The 18,727-nt window shown below is 42.4% G+C and overlaps 1 protein-coding gene and 1 pseudogene across 10 annotated transcripts in view; one reads left to right on the top strand and one right to left on the bottom strand.

Moving 5' to 3' along the window:
• The window catches only part of ZMYND11 (zinc finger MYND-type containing 11), a 99,655-nt gene that overhangs the window by 47,354 nt on the left and 33,574 nt on the right, over positions 1-18,727 (bottom strand). The gene's annotated exons all lie outside the window — the stretch shown is intronic.
• On the top strand, positions 3,414-3,762 carry LOC101554073 (enhancer of rudimentary homolog; annotated as a pseudogene).

The following is an 18,727-nucleotide window of genomic DNA, read 5'->3' as shown; positions in this document are numbered from 1 at the left end:
GTCTCTCCAGCCCTTCTTCTTATCATTTTTGTTTGTTCAGGAAGTAAAATGTTATGGTACAGTTTCTATCTGTGCCATTTTTCATTCAATATCCTCTGCCAGGAAATCACTGGTAATTAAAGCCTCTTTTAAATGTCCAGATTAAAAACCACCAACAAAAAAAAAACCTCAATAACATTATGTGACCAATCAAGATCTAAACTCTCCAGAACATGATTCCATGTGAGAAGACAGGGAAGAAATGCTCCTGTCTTTGAGAAAATTGAGTAGGACAGAAGAATTTTATATCCAATTAAAATCAACCTGATTTTTAAATATCCGAAGTATTCTGAAAACTTAAAACTCCTCAGAGAAGAGCTTCTGAAATCAATGAATCCCAAATGAAAAAACTCGAAAAAAATCCCAGAAAAAATTTGGTGCAGAGTGTTTATATTTTCGGTCTATCAAAAGCAACTTCTTTCTGTTAGGTAAATAACTTGCTTTGATCAAAACAACCATGAGATATCACCTCACACCACAGAGACTGGCCCACATCACAAAAAACAAAAGCAACCGGTGTTGGCGTGGATGCGGGGAGAAAGGGACTCTTCTTCACTACTGGTGGGAATGCCGACTGGTTCAGCCCTTTTGGAAAACAATATGGACGATTCTCAAAAAATTAGAAATTGAGCTTCCATTTGACCCAGCAATACCACTCCTGGCAATATATCCCGGAGAGGCAAAACGGTATAGTAGAGATGGCATATATATTTCTATGTTCATTGCAGCACTGTTTACAATAACCAGAATCTGGAAAAAACCAGAGTGCCCCAAAACAGATGACTGGTTAAAGAAACTCTGGTACATCTACACAATGGAATACTATGTAGCTGTCAGAAAACATGAAGTTATTAAATTTGCATATAAATGGATCAACATGGAAAGTATCATATTGAGTGAAATGAGTCAGAAAGAAAGAGACAGACATAGAAAGATTGCACTCATATGTGGAATATAATGTAACTGAGAAGTACAAGTTGGCAACGATGCAACTTCTGGCAGATATCTCTCTGGACTTAGTTACTAAAATACTAAATTTCAGAAACCCAAAACTGAGAGGCCGCTAAGTGTGGTCACTCGACCTCATACCTCTTCATCCTCAGCAATGGAAAACAAATTATCTAATGCTTCCTTTTCAGCAGGTCTGACTTTAGGGGAGAGACTCTCCAAACAATAATAGTGAGTTTTGTTGAAATATTGTATGCAATCAAAGTGAAAGTAAAGTGAAATTTATTAGTTAAACAGGCGGGGGGGGGGCTTAGGGTGGGGGGGCTAGGGGCGTGGGGGGGTTAGGGGTGTGGGGGTGCGGGGTGGAGCTATACTGGGATTCTTGGTGGTGGAATATGAGCACTGGTAAAGGGATGGGTATTCGAGCATTGTATAACTGAGATTTAAACCTGAAAACTTTGTAACTTTCCACATGATGACTCAATAAAAAAAAAAAGGAAAAATAAATAAATAAATAACTTGCTTTTTATTTTTTATTTTTTGGCTCACACCCGGCGATGCTCAGGGGTGACTCCTGGCTCTGCACTCAGGAATTACTCCTGGCAGTACTTGAGAAACCATATGTGATGCTGGGAATCCAACCTGGGTCAGCCACGTGCAAGGCAAACACGATACCCGCTGTGCTATTGCTCTAGCTCCATGACTTGCTTTTTAAAGCAGCACTTCACAGACAGTGAGGAGGGTGCTTGTCTTGCATGTGGCCAACCTGAGTTGATACCCAGCTTCCCATATAGTCCACTAAACACTGCCTGAGTAATGTATGCTTGAATAATTCCTGAGCACAGAGCCATGAGTAACCCCTGAGCACAGCCAGGTGTGGCCCACAAACAAACAAAATGCACTTTCTCTGCACTGCAATTAAGTGAAGGAGTAAAGGAGGGAAGATATGGGGACGAGGAAGAGCAGGATGGTGGGAGCCTAAAAGGAACACACAAAAACAACCAAGCAAAGAAGAGGGCAGAGTTGAGTTCCTCTTCACTAATTACTTTTATGCAGTCAGGATGTGTACATTTTATATATATATATATATATATATATATATATATATATAAATGTCAACACCAACAAGAATAATCAGCTAAATTTTGGGATGTAGAGAAGCAAAATGGTGTCAAGTGAAAATGTGCAAATTTCCTCAACTGTTACTAGCGAGTACAAAGAAAATTTAGAAAGTATACAATTCAATTTTATCAAGGTATAAGGTAGCACTGTAGCACCGTCATCCCGTTGTTCATCAATTTGCTCGAGCAGGCACCAGTAATGTCTCCATTGTGAGACTTGTTGTTACTGTTTTTGGCATACTGAATACACCACAGGTAGCTTGCCAGGCTCTGCTGTGCGGGCAGGATACTCTCGGTAGCTTGCTGGACTCTCCGAGACGGACAGAGGAATCGAACCTGGGTCGGCCAAGTGCAAGGCTACATATACGCTGTGCTATGTATAAAGTAATCTTTAAAAAAAAAATTCCCTTTTTTGGGCCACACCCAGAGGTACTCAGGGGATTACTCCTGGCTCTGCACTCAGGAATCACTCCTGCCAGCAGTGCTTGGGGGGGCCCTATGGGATGCAGAGAATTTAACCCAGGTCAGCAGCATTAAGGAAAGCATCCTACTCCCTGAGCTCTCTACAGCCCACAAAGATGACCTTTAGAACAAAAATACAAACCTTTTAAATGATCTGAGAAAATATACAAAATACACTGTATAACTAAAAAAATACAGTAATGAAACAATTGAAAACATACTATAAAAGGCCAAGAATCAGTTTCTTTTTAATAAATTCAACAAGACTGACTTACAAAATAAAAGCGATTATGCTATCTAAAAGAGAATACTTAACTGACTCAGAAAAACTGGAAAATAACAAAACATAATGAATTGGGGCTGGAGCACAGCGGGTAGGGCATTTGCCTTGCACACAGCCGATCCAGGTTTGATTCCCAGCATCCCATATGGTCCTCTAAGCACTGCCAGGAGTAATTCCTGAGTGCAGAGCCAGGAGTCACCCCTGTGCATCGCTGCCAGGGGTGACTCCAGCTCCATGACCCTCCGCCAAAAAAAAAAAAACAAAACAAAACAGAATGAGTCAAGGGGACCCTGCAAGAGGCTGGGACCTCGGGTTTGATTTTCAAATACGACCTGCTCCCCAAGCACTTCTAGGGAGTGACTGCAGAGAATGTAGACCCCAAACAAACAAACCAATAAAATGAAATGGTATACAGCACATCACAGAAAGCAATCAAGGGGCTGGAATGATAGTACAGCAGGTAGGGCGTTTTCTTTGCAGGAGTAAGACCCAGGCTCAATCCCTGGCACCCCATATGTCCCCAGAGCATGTCAGAAGTGAGTCCTGAGGTGCAGCGGAGGTGTCGGCAGGGGCTGCATCGAAAGTGTCTGGCGCCATGTCTGACACCATTTTGCTGGTCCAGCCTACCAAGAGGCCAGAAGGCAGAACTTATGCTGACTATGAATCTGTGAATGAATGCATGGAAGGTGTTTGTGAAATGTATGAAGAACATCTGAAGAGAATGAACCCCACAGCCCCTCTATCACATACGATATCAGTCAATTGTTTGATTTTATTGGTGATCTGGCAGACCTCAGCTGCCTTGTTTACTGAGCTGATACTCAGACAAACCAGCCTTACAACAAAGACTGGATTAAAGAGAAGATGTACGTGCTTCTTCGTCGGCAGGCCCAGCAGGCCGGGAAATAATTGAGATGGAAGCATTAGGGGTTGGGGGTAGGCTTGGAATACAGGTCTGTACAGCAAACTCTCGTAGATGTTTTGTATTCTAATAATCATGATTCCATTTGGTACAATCTAGCCAGGGTTGAATGTATTGAATGAAATATGACAATCTTGTTCAATCTGAAAACCCCCATTGCCTCCTTCCCTCTCCCTATACCCTCCCCACCCTTTTTTTTACTTAAAACATTTTTACGATACTTTAGATGGAAGTTGTTTTTTGTCAGTTATTGTTGGTTTCAGCCCTTCCAACTATTTGTTTCCACTTTAATAGTACTCACTATACTAACCATTCTTCAGGATCGGGTGGGGGGGCGGGTGATGACACAGTTATGACCTCAAGATAAAATCTTAGTGAAAGACAAGTAAATGTTCTTTAGTTATAAAAAAAAAAGAAGAAGAAGAAGAAGGAGTGAGTCCTGAGCAAAGAGCCAGGAGTAAACCCTGAGCACTACCAGGTATGACCCCAAACCAAACAAACAAAAAAACAAAGAAAGATATCCATGTGACGCAGGATCAACATGCTATGGATACTGCCAATGGAAAATGGAGTCTAGGGAAAAAAAAAATCATCTTTAAAAAAAAAAGAGGACCAAATATAGGTGCATGGCAAAAAAAGAGAGAATTCTAAGACCTAAACTCCTTTCAGCCCACAAAAACAGAATTGATTAAAAAGAAATTAAGCTGGATTTATTTTAAAACTAAAAAAGTACCTTCAATTTCAATGTCAATGTGTACCTATATGTTCATTGCAGTACTGTTCACAATAGCCAAAATATGAAAACAACCTGAGTGCCCCAAAACAGATGAGTGGTTAAGGAAACTTTTGTACATCTACACAATGGAATACTATGCAGTTGTTAGGAGAGATGAAGTCATGATATTTGCTTATAAATGGATATACATGGAGAGTATCATGCTATGTGAAATGAGTCAGAGAGGGACAGACATAGAAAGACTGCACTGCACTCATTTGTGGAGTATAGAAGAACACTGCATGCGGCTGACACCCAAGAGCAGTAGATATAAGGGCCAGGGGGATTGCCCCCTCACTGGAAGCCTGCTTCATGAGCGGAGGAGAAGGCAGATGAAATAGAGAAGGGATCACTAAGAAAATGGTGGCTGGAGGAACCAGTTGAGATGGGAGATGCATGCTGAAAGTAGATAATGGACCAAACATAATGACCTCTCAGTGTCTGTGTTGCAAGCCATAATGCCCCAAAGTAGAGTATGGGGAATATTGTCTGCCATAGAGGCAGGAGGAGGGTGGGAAAGGGGGGAGTATACCCGGGATACTGGTGATGCGGAACGTGCACTGATGGAGGGATGGGTGTTTGATCATTGTGAGACTGTAACCCAAACATGAAAGCTTGTAACTATCTCACGGTGATTCATTAAAATTAAAAAAAAAATTTTAATTTCAATGTCAAAAACCCAAAACACTGAATATAACTGATGATAAAAATCAACCAAAATATGGCCTCCACAGATTCCAAAGGTAACACAGATATTTGCTAACCATGGTAAAATTAAACCAGATTTAATAACAGAACTAGAAAGTTCAGTAAAGAACCACTAGATCAAAACGGTTATGAACCATTTTTAAACCAAGCATGTTATTTAAAAATTATTCAAAATCTAAAACTTAAAAATCTGCAATACTGCCAACTGAAAAAGAAAACCAAAGAATTGGTAACATTAACTCAAGAGCTCCTTCTCAAGAGAAATCTTTAATTAATTCACAATGAAGACACAAAGGACAAAAAAATTAACTCGGAAACATTTACAGAGACAGAGCTATATTAAAAGGGGGAATTATAAGAATAGTCCTAAGCAGCGAGTTTCTTTCTGTGCAAAAGTATAAAATTTTTCTCAGAATATAAATGCAGAAAATTTGACCACAAAAAAGGGAATACTTAAAAAGGACAATTTCCAAAGAAATACAAGGAGGAAGTCAGCAGTCTTCCCCCAGAAAAACACAAGTAGGGCCATATGCCCAAGATTAACCTATCAAGTTTTCAAAGACCAGATAAATTCCTATGTGATATATATTCAATAAATTCCTTTCTAATTTATTGAAAGGAACACTAGAAACTCACTATGAAGTTTAGTAACAATGCCCCCACAAAAATATCCTGGAATCAAAAAACAACCTATGCTTCACCATTACAATATAAAAATAATAAGCAAAACATGAATAAATATAAAAATATATTTTTATGTTTAAAATATAAAATCATAAAACATGAATAAAGAGTCTAACACTAAATTGAGAAAAGTAAAAGTTAATATACTAATACTTTTAAAACAACAAAGCATCCTTCCCTACCTCTCTACCTCCTCCCTTCCCTCCTTGACTTGAAGACAGCTCAGGGACTCTTGGCCAGCCTGACCGGCAGCTCAATGCTGAGTTCTTGGGGCAAGATCCCCAGGACTATACCAGCTAAGTCTGCAGACCACATGTTGCCAGGAATCAAATCAGGCCTGGCCCCCTGCAAGGTATTTACCCTTAAACCCTGCACTACCTGTCCAGTCCTTAATCACGTGCTTACATTGCAGAATTTAGTTAAAGTTTAGTTTTAAGAAATCTAGAAATATAATTCGCCCCACTCATAGGGCAAATACAAGAAACCGTAAGGATTTTCTATATGTGCTGGGAAAGCAGTAAAGTTACACACCGAGTCTCTAACAAAATGAGTAAATCCTTAAAGGTGATCAAGACTAACTCAGGGGCCGGAGTTATAGCATAGCAGGTAGGGCGTTTGCCTTGCAAGCAGCTGACCTGGGTTCAATCCCCGGCATCCCAAATGGTCCCCCAAGCACCGCCAGGTGTAATTCCTAAGTGCAGAGCCAGGGGTAACCCCTGTGCATTGCCAGGTGTGACCCAAAAAGGAAAAAGAAAAGACTACGCTCAAAGGTGTTACCATGGCTGTAGCTCAGTGGCCGAGAGCTTGCCTTGCTTGCATGTGTGAGGTCATAGGAGACCCCTGGGGGCAGACAGAAGAGGGGAAGTGGTAAGGAAGTAACATAATTGTTGGTTACAGACCTCATATCTAGAAAACCAAAATCAGTTGATACACCATCTCCAACAGCTAAGTCACTGAATTCTTTTTTGGTATAAATTATCATGCTAAAATTAATAACATTATAAAAATCTTCTTAGGAGATTAAAACTAAGGCCCCAATAAACAGAAGTGACTAGAAAAAGAGAAGAAAATTCTGGGGTTGGAAACATGGTTCAATAGCCAGGAGTTACCCTGCAGTAGCACCATGTATGCCCCAAACAAAAACAACCTGGGAGGCACTGTAGGAGGAGCACCCTAAGCATGCCCCCACCCCACCAAACAAAACAAATTCCCGAGAGGCTATAGAAATAGTTCAATGAGTTGAGCAAATGTTCTGCATGCAGAAAGCCTGAGTGAATTTCATCTCTGGTATTATAATGTCCTTTGAGTATCGATCACAGGATATGATCCAAAAACAAAACAAAAAAAAAAAACTAAAAGAAAATTCTCAAATACTACTGGAACAAAAGAAGATGAGCCTGAGACATATTTAATATTTGGAAAGAAGATGCCCATATCCAGAAGATGCCCATATCCAAACTATCTCTACATCCCAAAGTAGGTGGTTGATTCAAAAGCTCTGTGGAGAAGTAAGTAACACCCCAGGAATAGTCTTTAAGGGTCAGATGGGCTGGAGAGACATTCAGGGCCTACAGCTCCTTCCTGCCTTGCATGCCACTAATCCTAATTCAAGTATCTGGCACCATACACATGTCCCTCTGTTTAGAGCCAGACAATAGTCCTGAGCAGAGTCAGGAAAAGTCCATGAGTTCACTAGGTCTGGCCCATTCACCCCTTAAAAAAGCAGAAATTAAGACTATATAGATATTAAAATAGCACACACGAACTGTTCCGAACGCTGTGGAGTCAACCCAAGAAGAGCAGACCAACAGAACAAAGCCTCTAAGAAACTTTGGAGAGAGAGGACAGCAGGGAGGGTGCTTTCCTTGCACATGGCCAACCAGGATTCGATTCCCTGCACTGCACACAGTCTGTTCCCCAAGTACCACCAGGAGTGATCCCTGAGCACAAAGTCAAGAGTAAGCCTTGAACACCACACTGGGTTTGGTCTAAAAACAAAACAAGAACAGAAACACAACTTCATATGGAAATTGTTGCTGTAAGTAAGGTGGTATTTCATGTTACTGGGGGAGTAGTCTGCACCAATAAATTCTAGATGAATCTGACATATATGAAAAAAAAACTACTAAGAACTAGATAGAAAACACTGGAGACCAAAATAAACCATTCTAAGCACAGAAAAGGGATATTGAACAGTTAACATAAAATGAGCAACTTCTGTATGGCAAAAAACAAACACAAAAGAACCCCACATTAATGAAATCTAACAATAAACAGTAAGTTGCAAAATATATCTGTATCATTCAAAAGGCCTAACTGCAGTCACAAATACATTCCTAACTTAAAAAGAGCTGCACGAAAGAATAAAGATGACACCAAAGAACAGACTGTCTTTGTCAGACACTGGTGGAATATACATCAAACTGTCCTGTGCAGGCAAATATGACGAGATCCATCGAAGTACACCAGGAAGTATACCATCAAGTCAGAAAACCCTACTCCTAAACATCTATCCTGTAGCCATGTTTAGACAGGCATAAGATAATATAGGCAAGAGAGCAACTACCTTTCAGTATCGTTGACAACAGCAAAAGATTGGGAATACATCTGAGGAAATGGGATTAATTTGTAATAAAACCATATATTACACATTCATTTTAAGAAATATGTTGTTAGAGTCAGGAAGATAAAACAGGTTCTAACACGTTTTCAAAAATCATGATTTAAAATGGCACAAATTTCAAAGAAACAAAACAAACCATGTTATGATTATCTCTATATATGCATCAGAGTTCTGGAGACATTTCAGAACTGTCAAAGAGGTTCCCTAAAAAAAACCTGATTAACAGTATGCATGCTTTTTAATTTCTGGTTATATATCAACAGGTTAAAGAGGTGCTTTCCTAGCATGTGGCTGACACCAGTATGGTCCCCAACTCCATGGTCTTCCAAGCACCAGAAGGAGTGGGCACAACCACCCACAGAGAGCCAGGAGCAGCACCAAATATCACCAAGTGTGGCCCAGCCCCCCACCCCCCACCAAAAAAAAAAAAAAGATAGTCGATCCATTTGCCATCCCTCCAGAAACACACAAATACCTCATTTCCATTTAGCTGGACACTTTGGGTTGTTCCCCTCCAGCCTTTTCAAACTCATCTTGGCTCATCTGAGTCCTTTAACAGCCATGATTTCTTACTCACTTTGCCAAGATCCATGAAAAACTTTGAGCAGATTTTTATTTATTTGAGTAAAAACAAATATCACTACAACATGGACTTCCACTGATGAACCTGGTACACCTGTTCAGTTATTTATATTCCTTAATAAGGCGTCATTATTTTTCACCATTAAGCTTTTAGATACTTTCAGTTTTTTTCTAGACAGCATGTTGTTTCTTTTGAAATAATATTTTAATTTTTAAAAATTCTGGTTGGTGGTTGCTTGATATAAAGGTTTTATTATTGGTGGTAAGGTTTTATTTTGTTTTATGAGTTGTGCTCAGGGCTAACTCCTGGCAAGGCTTGGTGGAACCATATGGGATGCCAGGAATAATGCCTGAGTCTATTACATTTATCTATTTATGCCATTTATTCTACTATTAATAACTACATAGTGGTATGTTTTCTTATGCAGCACTTCCCTTCCACATTTAGATTTGTATATGTTTGTGTGTTTTTACCTATTTCTAGATACTTTGATTTTCAGTCTTATTCATATTATTTTTACACAATTTTTTTCCAGTTTTGGATTTGGGGCCACACCCACTGGTACTCAGCAGGTGAGGCCAGTTCTGTACTTGCTGTTGTTGTTCTTGTTATTTCTGGTTTCTGGCCATACCCAGCAGTGCTCAGGGAGGCCTATGTGGTGCCAAGGATCAAATCTGGGTGAAATGTGTACATGGCAAATGCCTTCCCCTGTATTTTCTCTCCAGTCCCCCAGCTGTGTGCATGCAGATGCTCCGTGTGTTAGGAAACCAAATCACACATTTCTGCACACGAAACGTGCTCCAGAACTTTGAGCTTTCTCCTCAGCCTACTGGACAGAACCAGATTACATTCCACAAATTAAGATACAAAAACAGCAATTTGGGTTTGAGATGGATTACAATGTCTATCTAGTCCTTTATTTTCACTTCACTGATCATCACTAATGGGACAGAATATCTAACAGAATGACAAATATCTGAACTTTTCTGTAACCTAAGCCGGGAGCAGGGGGGAGGGGTGGAAGGCAGTATGGAGAGTTGGAGCCACACCTGGCAGTGCTTTACTTCCATTTGTATAGAAATAATCTGACAGGACACAAAGGCAGAAAAGCATTATTTTTCACATCATAAAATTTTGTATGAAAAAGAAAGTATCTAAATAAATCTCCACACGGGCCAGAAGAGACAGGACAGTAGATAGGACACTTGGCTTACATGAGGCCAACCTAGGGTTGACACCCAGAACCCCAGTCCGCAAGCACCGCCAGGAGTGATCCCTCACTCCTGGACAGAAGCCTAAGCACTGCAGAATATGGCCCAAAACCCAGTGAGTAAATAATATCCATAACATTTATAAAGGTATCTTTTCAGTCAACAGAATGCGATTTAGATCTTGAAACTTAACATTTTTGTTTTTGTGGTGACACAGCTCAAATCCAGGGTCTCATGTAGCAAGTGGCCTACCAGGAAGTTATAGTTATCAATCCTAAATTCCCCACCCCCACCCAAGTTTTCAGGCCACATCTGGCAGTGCTCAGTGCTTACTCCTGGCTCTTTGCTCAGGGATCACTTCTGACAGAGCTCAGACCACCCCATGTGGTACCAGGGATCAAATCCAAATTGGTCACAATGCATGGTAATCGCCCCACCTGCTGTACCACTGCTCCTACCCTTATGTAGTGAGAAACTCTGTTATAAACTTTGTAACTTTGGTGGGAGAAGAGCACTGAGAGTTTTAAAAAAAAGTTTGCTAAAGGCACAGAGAGTGAAGAATACAATGTGAGAAACTGCTCCATTAATATTAGTTTTCTAGCTTTTATTTAGGCACTGTAATTTATATTACGAAGAAAGACTACAATGCCTGTCTGTACTTTCTTTCTTTTCTTTTTTTAAATTTTATTGAATCACCATGAGATAGTTAAAAGCTTTCATGTTTGGGTTACAATCTCACAACAATCAAACACCCATCCCTCCATCAGTGCACATTCCCACCACCGATATCCCAGGTATACCTCCCCCCTTTCCCACCCTCCCCCTACCTCTATGGCAGACAATACTCCCCATACTCTCTCTCTACTTTTGGGCATTATGGCTTGCAACACAGACACTGAGAGGTCACCATGTTTGGTCCATTATCTACTTTCGGCATGCATCTCCCATCCCAACTGGTTCCTCCAGCCATCATTTTCTTAGTGATCCCTTCTCTATTCCATCTGCCTTCTCCCCTCTGCTCATAAAGCATTCTTCCAGATAGGGGGCAATCCCCCTGGCCCTTGTATCTACTGTCCTTGGGTGTCAGCCTCATGTGATGTTCTTCTATACTCCACAAATGAGTGCAGTCCTTCTATGTCTGTCCCTCTCTTTCTGACTCATTTCACTTAGCATGATACTCTCCATGTCTATCCATTTATAAGCAAATTTCATGACTTCATCTCTCTGTCTGTACTTTCAACACACGTATGCTCGCATCAGTAGCATCCACTGAGGACCTGATGGTGCAAGCGCAGAAGAATGCCTAACAACCCGAATCGGACGATTATGCTTGAATAGATGTGGCTAACTGCCAGCAGTTTCTATCTTCGTCGTCTATGCACCAACATCCAACTACGATGAAGAAGAAATTGAGAAGTTCTACATGGAGCTGGAGAAATTCTATAAAGAAGACCACACCATATACAAGGTCATTGTTGGTGATTTCAATGCCAAGAAAAGACCAAGAAGGTCGCCCAAAAATCTCCACATTGGACCCTACGGCCTGGAGTGGAACGAACAGGGTGAGAGACTGTCTGAGTTCATCATTTCGACCAAGACCATCCATGGTAACTCACAGTTCCAGAAGGCCGAATCTAAACGTTGGACATGGGAGTCTCCACATGTTCCACAATGAAATTGACCACATCAAATTCAATCGAAGGTTTTGCCTGACCAATGTCACTGTTGTCCCAAAATTCCAAACGGGATCAGACTACTGTCTCCTTTGTGCAAAATTCTACTTCACAGAGCAGGGATAAAGGTCTGCAAGGTTTAAGATTAAGAAGAGAACTCCCAGAATGACCACCAACTAACTGGGAGCTCTTTGGCACTACTGCGGCAACGTGGGAAGATTTCTTCCTTGACAACATCGACGAGAATACGATCGATTGGTTCAGCACCTCCATGATTGCGCTAAGAATGCCGAGAGCGGGAAAGCCACAAACAGATGCCTGTCTTCAATGGAAACTCTCGAGCTCATTCGTCAACGTGGTTTAGCATGAGCTTCATGCAACCACAATCTAACGTATGAGCTCGCAAAGCTGTGCAGAGAAGCAATAAAGGAAGACCTCAAAGAGAAAAGCAGCAGTGTTGCCGATGCGGCAGAAGCTAGGAAAAGTATTTGCAACGCTGGCCTGTCCTTCGCCAACTACAAGACCAAGATGACTGCCCTCCGACATCCTGATGGATCTATCACATCTTCCAGAAAGGCAATGGAGAGGATTATTCACGATTTCTACTCGGATCTCTTCGACAGCCACGTCTGCCCACATACCAAATTCCGCAGGATGGATATGTCATTCCCAACATCCTCCCTTCTGAAATCTGATGCGCCATTTCGTCGGTAAAGACGAGTACAGCACCCGGTCCAGACAAGGTCAGGCCTGAATACCTGAAGAATCTGCTGCCAGTACTCATCAATACACTGGCTCAGCTCTTCACACACTACCTGTCCGTATGCAAGGTTCTGTCCCAATGGAAAACCAACAGGACCGTTCTGTTGTACAAGAAGGGAGACATCCACAACATAGGCAAGTATCGCCCAATCTGCTTGTTGTCCGTCGTCTACAAGTTGTTCACTCGAGTCATCCTGAATAGAATAGGCAGAACACTAGACAAAGGACAACCATGATAGCAAGAGGGTTCCAAAAATACCACTGTGTGGATATGGCACAATCGACCATATCCACACAGTGACCAAGCTCATTAAAGTTTTGCGAGAGTTCAAGATGCTGCTCTGTTTAACGTTCATCGATTTAAAGAAGGCCTCTGATTCTGTTGAGACTGAAGCAGTCATAGAAGCCCTAGCCAAACAGGGCGCTCAAACTCAGTACATCAAGAACCTCCATGAGCTGTATTACTGATTCACCACCAGGATATCACCATTCTACAAGAAAGTGATCATTGACGTAAAGAGAGGGGTTCGGCAAGGTGGTACCATTTCACTGAAACTCTTCAATACTACCCTCAAGAACGTCATGCGATGACTGGAATGGGAAGGAATGGGAGTGAAGATAGACAGTCGGCAACTACACCACCTCCTCTTCGCTGATGACATCATTCTAATAACACCAAGCATTAGCCAAGCAGCACAAATGCTGGCTGATTTCGACCTCGAGTGTAGAAAGGTCGGACTGCAGCTGAATCTCACCAAAACACTGTTCATGAAAAACGAACTAGTCCCTGACGTTCCATTTGCTCTAAATGGAACAAAACTCTCCGAATGAAGCAGCTATGTGTACCTGGGTCGAGAATTCAACATGAGGAACGACTTGATGCCAGAACTGTGCAGGAAGAAGAGAGCAGCATCAAACACCTTGTGTAAAAACACAAAAAGAGAAGAGGGGACCCAGCAGGGCTCTATCTCTCCTGCTGCCCGCGTTCGGTAGTCTCCAGCCGCTTCCCCACCCCAGGGGGAGGTTGATGGCAATGATGAGGCAGGTGAAGGAAGGAAGGCCAAACTGGTTGCTCAATCAGTTTATTTCATTCTCTCTCTCTGTTTCTCTCCCGGTTCTCGATCTCTCTCTGGATCTTCCTCTGCGCCTGTCTCTCTGCGCCTGTCTCTCTGCACCTGCCTCTCTGTCTCTGCCTCTCTGTGTCTTCTGTCTTCTTCCTCTGTCTTCTTCTTCTGTCTCCTTCTTCCTCTGTCTCCCTTGTCTTCTTTCTCCTATCCCCGTCTCTTCTATCTCCCCTCAGTGCCCCACAATCTTAGTTTATATAGCAAACTACATAGGGTGATGACACAAAGGTGGGTTTAACATCAACAAATCAACAAAGAAGGGTAAGACCATATTCTTGAGGAGATTAACAAAATCTCATCTAAGGAAATCTCATCTAAGGAAATCCACTCAAGGGTGTAATCCCAAATAAGGGTGTGTCAGGGTGTGAGCTAGTAATCTACTTAAATAGTTATAGTAAATCTACTTCTAATATTTCTAGCAATGTCATTCTGTATGAGCACAGTAAGAGATATAAAGTTTGGTTTTTCCCTGAGGACATCTCCAGACCACAGTCCTCAGGCCAGGTTAATCTTCCTAACCCCAGCAGGGTCCTAATCTCGTCGTTACCTTTGGATGATGACAACATTTGTCCATGACCATGCCCTCAACTTATAGTTGAGTATTTTGGCACTTTGGCCTGGCCCATTTCGATGCCAGGGTAGCACATAACTCACCGCTTGCTTGCCCTGGATCCGTCCTGTCCCTTGTCGGGATCCTGCTTTTGGGGTGCTAGGAACTAAGGGCAACTTGAGTTAAGAAAGCAGATGCCCAGGAGTAAATAGTATTGGAGTCAATCAACTCCCAAGTTACAAGCACAATATTGTCTTCCTGTGTCCATACAGAAAGGACATTGCTTTAAAGTAAACTATGTTCCCTAAGGCAAGGCTAAAAGGACCAAACCCCATGTTATCCTACACACCTTCAAGAGTGTTGAAGAAGTGGTTAAGAGGACAAAGAACCTCCAGCTCCGGGCACATCTTTTCAATTCCACCATTATTCCTGCACTAACATATGCCTCAGAGACCTGGGCCCTACAAAAACAGGATGAGAACACTATTCGGGTATCCCAAAGAGGAATCGAAAGAGCTATGCTTGGAGTATCACATTTCACTCAAGTGAGAGAAGGAATCCGGAGTTCCAACCTCCGTTGACAATCAAGAATCAGGGATGCTGGCACACAACGGCGAACGGCTCCTCGGCTCCTAAAAGACCATGATCCTGGAGGCCCACTAACTACTTTCAGAACCCAGCGACTTCTTGCAGAAATGCCCCTATACTGTGAACTAAGCTATGGTCCCATGGCGACCCAGGAGGGGAAAGGTTTTTCTCTCTCAGCCTTTCCTTTCAGTGGTGGCGGCGCGGTGACCACCGTCTTACAGAGCCCACTAACCGGAGGTATGAGCTTGCAGTGACACGACTTCTGGCAGAAATTTCTCTGGACTTAATTACTAGCATGCCAGAAATCCAAAACCTCATATGCTCTTCATTCTCAGCAATAGAAACAAATTATCAAATGATGCCTTTTCGGCAGGTCTGATTGTTTGGGGAAAATTCCAAATAATAATTGTTAGTTTTCTGTTGAAATATTGAAATATTGAATGGAATGAAAGTAAAGAGAGAGTAAAGTGAAAATCATCAGCCACACCGGGGGGAGGGGGGGATACTGGAGTTCTTGGTGGTGGAAAATATGCACTGATGAAGGGATGGGTGTTTGATCATTGTATGACTGAGACTTAAACCTGAAAGCTTTGTAACTTTTCTCATGGTGATTCAATTAAAAAAAAAAAATCAGGGATGCTCTCTCGTTTGCCAAGGTGTCAAAAATCAGATGGGCCAGACACGTAATACGATTCCGAGATGACCACTAGACTAGAGCTGTTACCAACTGGATTCCAGGGATGTCAAAAAACCACGTGGCCACCCACACCAACGAGATGTCAGACTTCTTCATCAAAACCCCAAACAGGGACCCTCTGCGCCTAAAGACTTTGATTCCAGAGACCTTCTAACACATTTTGGTATCCAGCGCAGCTTCTTACAGCAATGCACTGGGACTTTGAGCTGGGCTACAACTCCGTACTGCCCGGGGTGGAAAGATCCACCCTGTTTTTCTGCACGGAAAATGGCGGTGGCAGCAATATCCACGTGGTGAGAGCCATCTTCTAAGACTCCTAACCCAGAGGTATACGGATTTTACACTCTGGGGCTCCTAGGGAACCATGGGAAGTGGGTGTTACCGGCACGCCCTCAGCCCAGATAAATCTATCTGATAATCCATAGATGGGCTATGCAATTTCTGGCAGAATTTTTCCTGGACTTTATACAGAATTCCAAAAACCGTGCGACTTAACATCTCTTAATTGTCAGCAATGTGAAATGGTTCCTTTTTAGCAGGTCTGACTTTGGGGGGAAACTCCAAATAATAACAGTGAGTTTTTTGTTGAAATATTGAAGGTAATCAAAGTAGCAGCCATTTCTCTAGACTGTGAACTAAGCAACAGCCCCATGCCAGCCGAGAAGAGGAAATATCCCTCTTTCCCGGTTGTTTCCCATTTTCGGGGAGAAACGAGGCGTGGCATCCACCATACTATGAGGCGCGGGAAGGGGGATAAGGGGAAAAAAATAAAAGGAAAAGGAAAAAGAAAAAAAAGAGTTATGTACTTGGAAAAGTAGGGCTACATATCTCTTCATTCTAAGCAATGGAAAACTAATTATCAAATGCTTCCTTGGTAGTAGGGCTATCTTTCTTGGGGGGAAACTCTAACAACAATAGAGAGTTTTGTGTTGAAATATGGAATGTAATCAAGGTAAAGAGAAAATGAAGTGAAATTCATCAGTTACGCAGTTGGAGGTGGGGGGTGGGGGGTGGGAGGTATACTGGAGTTTTTGGTGGTGGAATATGCGCACTGGTGAAGGGATGGGTGTTTGAATATTGTATAACTGAGACATAAGCCTGAGAACTTTGTAACTTTCCACATGGTGATTCAAAAAAATTAATTAATTTAAAAAAAAAAACAAAGTTTGAGGCTCTTACTGTTACTGGAGCAGATACCATTAGGCTACACTAGCACTCGACAGGAGTGGACGAATGGAGTGACGAATGGAGACGTTACTGGCGCCCACTCGAGCAAATTGAAGATGAACAGGATGACAAGTGATACAATTTATATACCTGTTAATAGTTTCAGGCATACAATGATCCCAACCCACCACCCGAGTCAGTGTTTCTCTGCAATGTCCGTAACTCCCCTCCCAGGAACCCCACCCTTCCCACATCCCCTTGGCAACTCAGTCTACAGGTCCACTCTCAGGGTCTGTCACCACTGATCACGTGATATTTATTCCCCATGTTTCTTTTTATTCCACACACGAGACCACTCGATCGTCCCCCTCTCTCTGGCTCACTGCACCCAGCATGACAGCATCTGGCTTCACAGGCAGGGAACTGCGGGATTTCACCTTTTCCTAGAGCCAAGCAGTGTTCTATCGTGTATGCACACCATAGTCTCTTTATCCACTCCTCTGTTCCCAGGCCTTGGGTGGCTTCCAAATCTCAACTACCAGGAACGGTGCTGTTGTGAACACAGAAGTAAGGGTGTCTTTCTGAAGTGCCATCTAAGGCTTCTTGCGGAAAAAAAAAAAAAGTGGAATTACCGGGCCATATTGCAACTCAAGTCTTAAGTTTTTGAGAAGTCTCTATACTTTTTTCCACAGAGACCGAGTCAAGCCACATTTCTGCCCCCAGTGTCTGTCTGAGGATGCGGTTCCTTTTCTCCACATCCCCATCAGCTATTTCTACTCTATGATGTTTGCCAATCCCTCTGCTGTACAGTGATGTCTCACTGTTGGTTCTTGATTTGTTTTATTTGGGGTGGGGGCTGGGGAGAAAGGGTCACACACACTCCTGACTACCAGGAGTCACAATACAGAGACTACCCCTCGCTCTGTGCTTGAAAGGTTGCTCCTGGAAATGCAAGGAGGATCACACAGTGCCGAGGATTGGTCTAAGGTTACATGCAAGGCCATATGCAATACCCCAATCTCTGTAAAATCTCTCTCTCCAGCCCCTCACTGTAGTTTTGATTTGCAGTTCCTCAATGGTAAGTAATAAAGATCATTTTTCCAAATACCTATTGGCCATCTGTATGTCCTGTTTGAAGAGAGAGTTAAAAAAAGAAAATGGTGCTGGGGAGCACCCAGTGGCTTCCGAGCACTGCCAGGTTATAACCCTAGAGGCTCCCCAGCACAAAATGCTGACCTGCTTTATCTCCGTGAGTGGCCTTTGAACCCCTTGAGCACACCTATATGAGTCCAGGGGGGGAAAAGATGACAAAAAGAAACAAGTTTTAAATTATATACATTGATATACATAGAGAACCATGCCATCAGTGAAAATTGGCTAGGTAATTAAAACCAATCCTTGCACTGAAAATTAGAAAAGCAAACTCAAAGAAAGTAATTCATTTAATTTAGGCGCATCTTTCATACTCCGGAGGCAACTGGGGGTCTCAGCAGGTAATCAAATCACTGAGTGGCACACGTGGACAGGACAATCAAGATGCCTCAGCAGAAGGACTGTGGGGCATGTAAAGAGGGCAAAGCAAGACAAAGGCTGGTCCACAGGCATTCAGTCAAAATTAGTCTGAGTACTTAGGGTGACTGGAATAAGAGGTCCTCTTCATAAACGCAGTTTCCTCCCCCCACACCCCTCCCTCCTGCCCTTCCTCCATGTCCCTCTCTCCACCTACTTCTCCCCCCTCAGATGGATAGGCACCACACTGTGAAAACAAACACAGGAGCTGTAAATACACACAACATACAATTATCAG

This window comes from Sorex araneus, chromosome 5 (genome assembly GCF_027595985.1).
Source record: "Sorex araneus isolate mSorAra2 chromosome 5, mSorAra2.pri, whole genome shotgun sequence".
Classification (NCBI taxonomy): Eukaryota; Metazoa; Chordata; class Mammalia; order Eulipotyphla; family Soricidae; genus Sorex; species Sorex araneus.
Note: the sequence above shows the minus strand (reverse complement) of the source record. Positions and strands in the feature narration are given on the sequence as shown.